The sequence below is a fragment of the Petaurus breviceps genome, unplaced genomic scaffold (genome assembly GCF_028583685.1).
Source record: "Petaurus breviceps papuanus isolate PSGF00001 unplaced genomic scaffold, PetGlider_PUasm1.0 90205, whole genome shotgun sequence".
In the NCBI taxonomy this organism is placed as follows: domain Eukaryota; kingdom Metazoa; phylum Chordata; class Mammalia; order Diprotodontia; family Petauridae; genus Petaurus; species Petaurus breviceps.
In genome coordinates this window covers 11,107-23,648 of record NW_027187196.1, presented here as the reverse complement: position 1 = coordinate 23,648, position 12,542 = coordinate 11,107, and the positions used below count along the sequence as shown (strand labels likewise).

The 12,542-nt window shown below is 42.2% G+C and overlaps 1 protein-coding gene across 1 annotated transcript in view; it reads right to left on the bottom strand.

The window, feature by feature from the left end:
• Positions 1 to 12,542, bottom strand: part of ZNF711 (zinc finger protein 711) — a 109,845-nt gene that overhangs the window by 91,447 nt on the left and 5,856 nt on the right. The window contains exon 2 of the mRNA XM_069107720.1: positions 10,102 to 10,280. The gene's annotated coding sequence lies outside the window, so the exon portion shown is untranslated. The remainder of the gene's footprint in view (positions 1 to 10,101; positions 10,281 to 12,542) is intronic.

Sequence of the window (12,542 nt, the reverse complement as noted above, 5' to 3'; positions counted from 1 at the left end):
TATGCAACAATGCATAAAATTTTCTAAAGAAAATGTATAGGAAAATAGGCACCAAACTTTTGGTTACAACCCAGGAAATGCAACTGAGTCAGGTCAACTGGACACTGAAGATGTTGCCAGTAGGCTAGTGCTACTGCCCTCAAAGTCAGAAACACAAGAGAAATATGGCCTACCCTAGAACAAAAAGCTGTTTCTGAAAGCCACTGTGAGCCAATCTGCTAAGCCTTTCCAGAGATGCAGGGCAAGGAAGAGGTAAGACTAGGAACCTAGAACAGCTCAATTTCCCTTGCTAGAAGCAAGTAAGAACTCATTGTTCCATGTTGGAACCTCTTCCATGAAAAGTGAGAACATCGCAGATGTTTTACTGAAACAATTTGAGGAAATGTCTTAGGGAGCCAGGTGGAATGATAAGCCAATCCTTCCCATATTCCCTATGCACTAGCTATTTGTCTTAGTACTTGGTTACTGCTGTGTACACTTTTGTAGGGGGGTTTCTTGAGGGGTAATTTAGTATGTCTAGGCCCCTTTTTTGCCTTTTTGGAGGGAAATTGGGGTTAAGTAACTTGCCCAAGGTTACACAGCTAGAATTTTTTTGTGTGGGTGTTAAGTGTCTGAGGCCAGAACCAAACTCGTGTCCTCCTGAGTCCAGGGACGGCACTTTACTCACTGTGCCACCTAGCTGCCCTAAGGCCTCTTTTCTTTACTCATATAGCACAAGAACTAATCATCTCAGAAGGATGAGAACTTCCAGAAGAGGAAATTCCAGTCTCATCTGAGGAGGCTTCGACTCAGAGATTGAGGGGATCTATGTACAAACTTCTTTGAGGGGAGCAAGGTTCTAGGACCTGAACCTCTAGTGCCTCATAGGGTGTGTCCTGCACCCTGGATGGATTTGCAGGAATTGTGCCTCACACGCTGGTTGCTCCTCAACTTTACTATGCCTCTCTCCTCTTGTCTCAATCCAGGGAGAGAAATTAGCCCAATTCTTCCCTTCCTCTCCTCTCCCACCCAGGGCCAGTGAGAATGGACCTCTGGGGGCTACTTCTGATACCATCCCCTTCCTGAAGGGTTTGGGCTCCTAGAATGGGTCTCTTAATAAGGGAAGTCAGCTTGGCAGTGCAGTCTAGGAAAGACAACCCACAAAGGGGGCCCTGAGAAACAGGGAAGTAGGGCTCATCCTGGGAGCTTTCTCACACCCACCTGAAGGGCTGAATGGGAGGGGATCGTGGGGGAAACAGACTGTTTCAATGTTTGCCAACTTGTTGCTTCTGGAGGACAAATTATTTTTAAAAGGCTCCTTTTTTGCAAAAAAAGAGGCTTAAAAACCATTATAAAACCATTCATTGTTAGACCTAGAAGGAACCTTCTAGCATAATTCCTGGCACATAGTAGGTGCCTAATAAATATTTTTTATTTGTCATACAGTCTAACTCCTCATTTTACAGTGGAAATTCAGGCCCAGAGGAGTTAATGATTTACTTAAGGTAATATAGCTAGTAAGAAGACTAGAACCCAAGTTTCCTGGTCTCCTATCCAGTGCTTGAAAGTTGTTATTGTTAGTGCCAAAAAATATTTTAAAATTTTTCTGAAGTTATTATTTTTAGCAATAAAAATAGCTGGTACATATGAAGTACTTGAAGGTTTACAAAACACTTTACAAAATTAGCTACGAGATTATAAAAAATATTCTATAAATATAAGGGGAATAAAATAAAAGGGGAAATCACTAATTATAAGTACAAATTGAAACAGCTCTGAGGCTCTACCTCACATCCCATCTGACTGACAAGAATCACATAAATGATACATGTTGGAGGGGTTGTAGGAAGAGAGGCATACTCATACACTGTTGGTAAACCCTTCTGGAAAACCATTTGGAGCCATGCTAAAAAGGTCATATGCTCTTTGATCCATACTGATCCATATACCCCAAGGAGGACAAAAGAGAAAAAGGTCTTATACACAAAATACAGCTGTACTTTTTGGATTAGCAAGATAGCTGAAAACAAAGGCAGTGCCCATCAATAGTGGAGTGGCTGAACAAATCACAACGTGCGATGTCCTTCCCATTGTGGGAAATGACTAATCTGAAGAATTCACACAAACTCGTAAATACTTGCATGACTTTATGCAAAGTGAAGGACAAGAACAATCGACATGATAATCACAATGAAAGGAAGACATCCATGAAACAGATCCGAAATGTGATCAGTGCAGTACCCAACTGTCTTCAGAGGTCTCACTACAAATCACAGGTGGCTGCCTGCAGCTACAGAATGGATGTTGTCAGATATGGCCAACATGTTGCAAAAGGAAATGGAATGTAGTCATTATGGATATTATTCTGATGATTCATCTGCAGTCACTTTGCATCAGTTCATACAAATCTCTGTTTCTCAGAATTCCTCTTATTTGTCATTTTTTACTGTACCATGATATTTCATTACCTTCTAGGAAGCTAACTGGTCCAGTGGATAGAGTCAGTTAGATGTGAGCTCAAATACAGCCTCAGATCCTTACTAGTTATGTGACCCTGAGCAAGTATGCCTCAGTTTCCTCAATTGTAAAATGGGGATAATGACAGCACCCACTTCTCAGGGTTGTTGGAAGAATCAAATAAGATAATATTGGTAAAGAGCTTTGGAAACCTCAGAGCGCCAGATAGGTGTTAGTCATCATCATCATTGTTACTGCTATAATTGTTATTATTGCTGCTATCATTACTATTATTATTATTACTATACCAGTTTGTTTAGCCATTCCTTGAGGACAAGGGATCATTTCACTTTTGTCTTTATATCCTAAGACTTTTTATCTAGTATAGTTCTGGGCACACAGCAAGCACTTAATAAATGCTTGTGAATTATGACAGGCATCCAGTCTGCTTTCATTGTTTTTGTTGCCACAGGAAAGGCTGCTATCAAAATTGTGGTATAGACGAGAGCTTTCTTTTCATCTTTCACCTCCTCTCAGTAGATTCCTAGGAATGAGATTTGCCTGCATTAAAGGGTCAAAGTTCACCACACTTGAAAGAACCTCATGGTCTTAGACAAATGACTTCCCCTCTCTGGGCTAAAGTTTCCTCTCTGAAACTGGAATGGACTATCTCTTCCAGTTCTAACATTCCATAATTTAATGATTCAAGGAGTAACCTTTCCCTTCCCTTACCCAAATCCCTTTGCCCCTCCATGGTCCAGCTCAAGTTTCAACTTTTCCGTAAAGTTAGTTCCACAAAGGGCCATGGCTCCTTGTTGGCTCATCTTTCTTCTGAACCCCTACGCTACCGAATGCCAAGAATCTTGGCCCAAGACCACCCAGCTGAACACAATTCCTTGGTGCTCCTATCTCTTGCTATTGTTTTAACTGTGTTGCTCACATTTGCCCAACTAGCTTATCAACTACCCAGGCTTAAGGACCCTGGCTTGTTGCCTTTTGTTACCCTTATGGGGTAGCACATAGCTATAGACACCATAAGAGTTCCATACATTCTTGGTGATTGAGTTATTCTCACTGGTGAAATATCTTCTGAGTAACCTAAGCATCTGTTACACATTTTTCTCCAAATAGTTGGACAGCAAGTGGCACTGACCATACAGTTAGAGGAATAAAGCAGGCTTTCTCTCTTTTCACAAAGGTCAATTTTTGAAGAAGAAAAAAAAGGTATTGTAAAGAGAGGCTTTCAAGGACACAAGGAAGGCGAGACACTGCCATCTACTGATAAGAATAATTCTAATCAGATTCCCACTACATTTCTCTCAGGGGAGAGACATATGATGTTATACACTACTCATTAAAATATAAATTTCTAAAGAGTCGAACAGTAACTTTGGGGGAAATAAGCACAAAGAGAATAAATTAAGAGTAAAAGACAAAGGAAGCTGGGAAATATGAAAATGGAACTATTTTTTGTCACATGGTCTGGTGGCAGGATCTAGTCTCAGTTCTGCCAGTAGTCCAAGTGACCTTAGACAAGTCACTTTACTTTTGTGGATCTCAGTTGCCTCATGTATAAAATGATAGGGTTGAACTATTCCCTTCTAGCTCTAATATTTCATGATAATATATCATATCATAGTGGTCTTCTTGACTTTTCATGTTCTTAGTCTCTATACTGAAAAACTAATCATCCCTTACTCCAATAAACTCAGTTAATCAATCAACAAATCTATATATTAATCACTTACTACCTGCCAGATCTGGAAGTCATCTTCATAAAGATGATAATTAAATACATGGGAGCTCATGATATCAGAGGGCCTAGGCCAGAGTCTCGGGGACCATCCGCCCCCCAACTCAGGGATCATGACATAGAAGATGATTCACGGAAAGAGACTGAGAAGGATGAGTCCAATAGAGAACCAGGAGACAGCCATGTCATGAAAACCCAGAGAAGGAGAGAGTGGTAAACACTACTAGGTAATGAAATGTGTTCCTCTCACTATTACACAGTAATTGTCATTCTAGGAAATATAAAAAGGCAGTCTTATCCAGTAAAGTGATTCCTTCTCCTCTGTTGCTAAGACCTTGACTTAAAATCCAGAAGATTTCAATTCTAGACCTGACTCCTCCACTAACTTCCACTGTTAATCTAAAAGCCACTTGACCTTTTCATGACTTACTTCTTTCATCTATAAAATAAGGATAATATGAGCCTAATCTTCCTCTAAGGGTTGTGATTTGTTTGAATTATTGTATTTCAAAGTGCTTTGAAAGGCATAAATGATGCTGCTGTTGCTGCTGCTGCTGCTGATGGCAATGTATCCCAGGAGACAGAATCTTAGAAGTGGAAGGAACCATCAAAGGTCATCTATTCAAACCCCAACCTGAAGGATGCACCCCGCCCCTCAGCATCCTAGTATGAATTTTTGCCAAGTTATTTGGAAAAAACATGTACAATGTAGGGCATCTCATTGGGCATATAGACATAGTGATGCCCTACCTCTTTGTCTCTTCCTTCTCCCCTACCACCCTCCCCCATTAACATGGCTACTTCTTCCTTACTGTCCTTTATAACACTTCTGTCACTATGCCCCTACAGATGACACTTTCCTCTTCTCAAATGGAAAAGGAGGGGAAATTGCTAATTTCCTTATCACACAAACAGTATTGAAAATACCAGATAGCTAAATAAATACCCTAAAATCTAGAAGGAAAGCTTCTGTATCTATGTATTCTGTATGTAGTAGTTACTTAATGTTTGCTAAATAAATGAATCTGTGTGTGTGTGCCTGAGCACACATCCATGTGTATGAATATAAATATTTAATCACATCAACATAGTGGAAAGAGAACTGGATTTGGAATTGGAGGCTGTGAATTCAAATCCTAATTCTTCTGCTTCCTAGCCATGTGACCATGGGCAGAGACACTGCCCTCTTCTGGGCTGCATTTTGCTCATCTATGAAATTATGGGGCTGAGTGATCTCTGAGGCCCTTTCCAGCTCTAAATCCATGATCCCACGTTCTCCATAAAGTCAGCTGAAGTTTTCCCTATTGCAAGTTAAGCTGACTGGAATAAAGAAAATGGTCTACTATAAATACTGGAAAACACATGCTTACTACCACTGTTTACATAGTAATGGGGAAATGGTTTGTCCCATTCTGAAGATGGAGATTAAAAATGAGAAAATCTTTAGATAATAGCTATACAACAATGTTGGCTGCTAATAGCTTAGTGCTGGGCCTGTGGCTTTCTTCTGGAGTCTTTGCCCTTTCCATTTTCTTATGTGACCTTCTCCAACAATTAAGTTCTTGAACATGAGCTTCTTTTGACCCCTTCTTTCTACAAGCTTAAGGAATCTGACTACAGTGGCTCAGCGAGTAAGAGCACCAGCTCCAGTGTCGGGATAACCTGGATCAAATCCGGGCTCAGATACTCAGCACCACACCCAGAAATAACTGGCCATGTAACCTTGAGCAAGTTACTTAACCCTGATTGCTTAAAAAAAAAAGGAATCTGACTACAGACAAAAAATCCCATCATCTTATTGGGATGTGAGTTGGAATAGGGAGATATCCTCAACACTTAAACACTTGAATGAAAGAAACAGAAATTACTCTCAGTCATTTGGTATTGCCCAATAACATCTCTGAAGGGAAAATGCCCAGAGAGGAACTGGAGTTAAATAATGCAAAATGAGATTCCTGTGACAGTGAACATCATAGCCCCAAATTGTGAGTTCTATAGGGATTTTTTTTTATTAGAAACAAATGAGCTTTTAATTCAAAACTGGATAACTGGACTGTACTTAGAAATATTCTGTTATTGCTTTTCATCTTTACGTATCTCTCTCTCCCTAAGCATGTGGTGGTGCCTAGACTTTGTCCTTGGCCCTCTTCTCTTTTCTCCCAGTGTTCTCTCCCTTGATTACCTCACTGGTTCCCATGGAGGCAGTGATCTCTAATTAGACAGAGCTAGGTGATGATAGCAGCACCTACAGTCCTAAACTCCCTTTAGAAGTTGCCTGCTCAATACCTTCACATAAATGTCCTATGGAGCAAACTCAACATGTCCAAGACAGAAATTCTCATCTTCCCTCCTAAACTCACTCTTCCTCCCAATTTCCCAGCCTCCTTCCTTTCAGTCACAAAGGTTTCTAGCCTGTGTTCTCCTAGTCTCTCTTCTCTCCCTCTGTATTTTACCTCCATATGCCCCATAGATCCAGCCTCTCCTCTCTTCTCACAGCCAGGACCACCATTCTATTTGAGGTCCTCAGCAACTCTCAACCAGGGTGCTCTAATGGCCTCCTAATTGGTCTTTTTTTTTGCTTTTTGGAGGGCAGTTGGGGTTAAGTGACTTGCCCAAGGTCACATGGCTAGTTTTTTTGTGTCAAATGTCTGAGACAGTATTTGAACTCAGGTCCTCCTGACTCCAGGGCCGGTGCTCTATTCACTGTGCCATCTAGCCGCCCCTCCTAATTGGTCTTGATGCTTCTAGTTTCTTTCCTCTCCTCTCCAGTCCATTCTGCACAAAGCTGTCCAAAAAATCCTTTTAAGGGCCAGGTCTGAGCATGCCACTCTACTGATGAGCAACTTTCAGCTAGGATGAAATTATTGTTATTGCTAGGATAAAATCCAAAGGGCTCCTCCTAGCATTTGAGATCTTCTACAAGCTGACACTCACCTGCATTTCCAGCCAGAGTTCACATTATTCTCTGTCATTCCCTCTCTATTCCAGGCAAACTGGACTCTAACTGTTCCCTAGACATCTATTTCCTGCCTTTGTGCATTCATTCATACAAGCTTTCCCCTGAGCCATAGTAGGCACTTAATAAATGCTTACTGAATAGAACTGAAATGGCTTATATGTTACAGAGAAAATAACATTGTTCTGTTTTGGTGAAATGAAGACAGTTTTATACATTATCTCATCCCACTCCTAGTGAATTATGTTTGAAAATATAATTCCAATGATTTATAATCTTTGATCATCACTGCCAAATTAAAAAAAAAATCCAAGGTTCCTGCTCATTCTCAGCAGCTGTTTCTAAATAGTTGGCTCCTTTTTATGAGGTTAAGCCACTCCAGGATTCATTTATATATTTAAAACATTTTTTCCATCACTTGGGCCTCTCAATAGCACATGAGGTTTTTTTGGCTTGCCTACTTTAGAGAATTTACCAGTTGAAACTGATACAACAGTGTTATGTCCTATGGAAACAGCAAAACCACATAAGCCTGAAATAGAGAACACAAGAATTTTTCAAGGGAAAAAGGGCAGTGATGAAATTCCACAACAGAAAACAAAACATTGTTGCATAGCTTGCTCCCAGAGAAACACTGAATTTATGGCCAAGGTGGGACAACTTGGAAAACCGGTAAAAAGGAAGCCAAGTCTCACCTCCACCCACTCCAATCTGATTATTAGCAAATTTTAAGAGATCAGCATCGACAACTCCTGAAAAGTTTCACAAGTCAATATGCACGAAAAAGCAGAACTTGGCTCCGAAGTAGCTAGTTCCTAAGCAGCTATCAAGTCTCAAAGCCACTACTGAAAATGTCTCAGTCAGAGCATATTGACCTTGGGGCACTTGTGGAATTCACCCCGGAAACTTTTGGTCTCTAGCAAGTTCACTCATTTCCCGAATCTCCTTTGAGTTTCTAATCTAAAGCCTTCCTAGGTTGGGAAGGCACCGTGTATAGACCTCAAGTTTATCAGAATAATGGGTTTCATTGCTTCATGTTTACCTGAATGGGCAGATGATGAGAAGGTCCCTCATCAAGGACATAAGCAGCATTCTACTGAGGTTGGCACAGCCTCTTCTTGAAATAAAACCTGTTCTCTATTCAATATTTTGTCAACATAAGTGCTTGCATGAAAACTGAAGGCCCTTTTCTTTTTGGGAGAGGATCAAGACATGAGTCAGACTCTGACGTTCTTAGGGAATACCCTGAGTGGGGGCCTGAGCTTTGGAGTTACTTATAGTGTTTAGCACAGTCAATGGTATAAGTACTGTAGGTGACTTGATCCATGAGAAACCTTCAAGACTGAACCTGGTCTATGTGAGGCCAGAACTGTGGTTTTAATTCAAATGTTTAAATGGAAAACTTAAAACTAGAAGCTGGACTACTGATGCCCAATGCAATTTTTTAAAAAACTATAACATAGCAGGCAGGGTTTGAAGGGAAGGTAGGAATACTGGGAAGAATGAGTCACAGTCATGATTTTGCAAAATATCTAAAATTTCATTTTGCAAAATTAAGAAACAAATTTTAATTCAATTGAACAGATCACATGTGGCACTGGGGGTATCATGGAATTCCAGGTTTGAAATGATCTAGATGTCAGGATAAGGAAAACCATATCTCATTAGCGGAGTATGACACCTCAAAATAGATTTGAAATTTAGTGAATTGATACCAAATAGATAAGATTTTACTCTACTGAAACCATCACTTTCTTTGCTCAGGAGCACGGCAAAGCAGAAGGGGTCCCCACTGACACCACCATCACAGTCTCCTCTCTCCCTACCCCTCCACTTTGATTCTCTGTTGTGGCTGGCTTCTACTGGCTTATTGCACGGTTTTTAAATTTTCAATTTTTACTGATCTATTTTGTTTCTACATGACCTCTTTTATACCCCTCTCCCTACCCCCATCTAGCAAGAAGGAACAAAAAAGCAGATCAGCAAAAGTAACAGATACATCAAGTGAATCTTACAGTATATACACACCCATAGTGTGCCTCCCCCTGCCCTGAGTCCCACCCAATGTCTGCCAAGAAGTGCATAGCTTGGTCATTATAAGTACCTTGAGCTGAGTTGCAATAACTTCTATTTCTATATGTACCATCTTATGGTCATAGAACATTCTCACATACTTTATCTTATTTGATTTTCATGACAACCCTGTGAAGAAGGCAGGATAGCTGGGCTTGGAGCCAGGAAGGCCTGGGTTTGAATCTCACCTCGGACACTTAGGAGTTCTGTGACCGCGGCTAAGTCATTTAACCTCCCTAAACCTCAGTTGCCTCAAATGTAAAATGTTAACAGTACCTATTCGCAGGGCTGTCATGAGGAGGATTAAACAAGGTCATGGGTACAAACCTTAAAGTGCTATGGATCTGTAAGCTATCATCATCATCATCTCCATTTTATAGATGAACAAGCCAAAGTGAGAGAGAGGGGTTGAGTGACTAGGGCAAGGTAATATGGCTAAGTGAGACTTGAAACTTGGGCTAGAGCTCAGGCCTCCTGAGCCTTAACTGTGGGTTCTTTATATTACCCTGTGTAGGCCCACCACGTAGCCCAACTGAGTAAGCCTTGTTTCAGGGGTGCTATGATAAAGTGGTGTGGCAATGATAGCAAGGTTGCTAGAGGTGGGTAGAGAGAAGGATCATGCTTCAGGTACCCAATGCCATGACTGACTGAAACAGACTGGTGCTCTGGGAGGAGGTTCTCTGGATTTCACTCCACCCAAAATTGGTACACATGGCCTTTCAAGCTAGTTTCCATTTGGATGAGTGTACAAACAGATCAAGCATCTGAAAAGATGGAAAATTCTTCTTCTCCTTCTCCTCCTCCTTCTTCTTCTCTTAGAACTTATTAGTTCCTAAGGCATGTGCTGACCATCATGTTCAGAGAAATGTAAAAAATATCTTACCTGCCCCTGAGTATCCTGCTCTGATCTCTGCAGTGGACAGTCTACATTGTTCCACCAATTAAAGTCAGCCCTATTCCAGGGAGCACTGCTATTAAAATCAGGTCTAGAGTATTTCAGCATTGGTCACATTTGGCACCATGTACCAGTAATTGCTCCACTGACCTCTGTAATTTGGTCATCTAGAGATAGGAAATAGAAATCGAAATGACTCACTAATTAGGGAAAGGGAAAAGAGACATTTTCATCCCTAGCTAAATCAAACACCACATTGTTTCTCCAAGTTTATGATGTTTCACTTTATAGCCCTCAAGAGATGGGTGTTGTCACACTTTCCAGAAAGCCCACACATTGAGGCAGCTCCATAACAGCCTCCCATGTTTCCCTAACAAGCAGCCAGGGAATGGTGCCAGTGGTGGAAAATGGAAGCCATCACCCCCTCCCCCTAAATCTGCTACTCACGGGCGCCCCTTCCCCTTGTCTGTTTTCTTATAATGAATGCTGTGAGAAGGAAGAAACAAGCTGGGCCTGGCCTACGGGAGCTGGAACTTCTGGGTCTGCAGACTTTCCTCCCTCAGTGAGAAGAAAGAGACAGCAACTGACTCTGGGGGCCCACATTGGATATGGAGGAAGGAGTATGGAAAGGTAGAAATAAGGAAGCAGCCAGCAGAAATTTCTTGCCCCCACATCTCTCAAGGTTTCACACTTTCCTCCTCCCCCTCTCCCTCCTTCTCCTCCTTCTTCTCTCCCTGCTGCCTCTCCTCCTTCCCTTCTTCCTTCTTCTCCTCTTTCTCCCTCCTCCCCCTCCTCCTTCCCTTCCCCCTCCCTTCCTGCTCCTCTCCCCCCTCCTCTCTGGTTCCTCTTCCCACCCCACACCCCAGGCTAGAAGGAAAACATTCTGTAGGACTAAGTGGCACACGTGCACTCCTAGTATTTTGAATGAGCCTTGAACATTCTTTAGTAATCTCAGCCAAAGTTTCTGACTCATAGAATGGAGGCTGAAGCCAAATGGGCCCATAGAGGGAAGCCCATGGGTTTATGGCTATCACTATTTGACCCCAAACCTTGAGTGGCTTTTTGCTGTTTATCCTAGAAAGTGGCCCCCAGGTTCTCCACGATGGTCACTCATGTCTCCCCTTCTCATCTTTCACCTGGAGTACTGCAGTAGCTTTCTAATGGCTCTAGGTGCCTGCAGGCTTCCCTGTCTCCCATTCATCATCCCCACATCTGTCAAAATTGTCTGAAACAAGTCAGACCGTGTCACACTCCCTGACTCCAAGAGCTCCAGTGCCCTGCCTCTACTGCCCTTAGGATAAAAGCACCAGCTCTTCTTTCTGGCCTTCAGCCAAACTTCCCCATCTGGCTCTTTTCAGACTTCTTTCACATTAATCCTCCTTACACACTGGATATTCCCAGAATTTGGCCTTCTCTCTTCTGCCTTGGGCTCTCTTTTCCACAGTGTTTAGAATACCCTACCTCCTTACCTCTATCTCTTAGACTCTAACTTCCTTCAAGGCTCAGCACAAGCTGCCACCCGCAGGAAATCATTCCTGTCTGCCAAGTCATCAGTGCTCTCCTGTATTCTTCAAATTCACTCACATACACCTATTTGTACATGTCGAATCTCCCAAGAGTGCATACAAAAGGTTGCTGAGGGCAGGAGCTGGTTTTAGTTTCTGTCTCTCTGTTCTCAGTGCCTTGGACACAGCAGGTGCTTAATAACTGTTTGGTGAATCTCATTGTATTGCAAACTGCTTTTCACGTGTGCCCTAGGTAAACGAGCCTATTTTCTGTGGGCCTAGAATCAGCTCCTTTCTTTCCCCACTGATTTCTCGATTCTCCCTCCTCTATAAAGCTTTCTCCCTCCACCTCCCCCAATTCCTCTCTCCTCAAATTTCCCCTAACAGCCCTTTGCCTAGACCTCTTGTTTGCACTTCTCTCCTTCTCCCTCACATCACAACTGTTTGCATGTTTGTGCCCATCCCCCATTCCCCCCCACAAGCTTTAGGAGATCAGAGCCTGTGTCTTATCTCTCTTCATAGTCCTAACCTCTAGCACAAAGCCCTTCTGAGATTAGGCACTGACCACACAGGGAATGGAACTGAGTGGACAAATGATGCTCCTTCCAAAAGGAATGGCCGCTGGACAGTTTTTCTCTTAAGTGGCTTTGGAGGTTGAATTGATGTGCCCTAAAGAGGGGTGAGGAAGTAACGGTGGGGGTCAGGGTAAAGGAGTGAGCAAGAAATAAGCCAGAATCTTAGTGAAGAAACTATTTCTTTGCTATGTTGCTCTAGCAATAAGGTGATGGCCTGGAAGAAATACTAACACCACCAAGGACCAAGGAATAACTTATATACTTGACAAGATACAGATTTCTCTCTCTCTCTCTCTCTCTCTCTCTCTCTCTCTCTCTCTCTCTCTCTCTCTCTCTCTCTCTCTCTCTC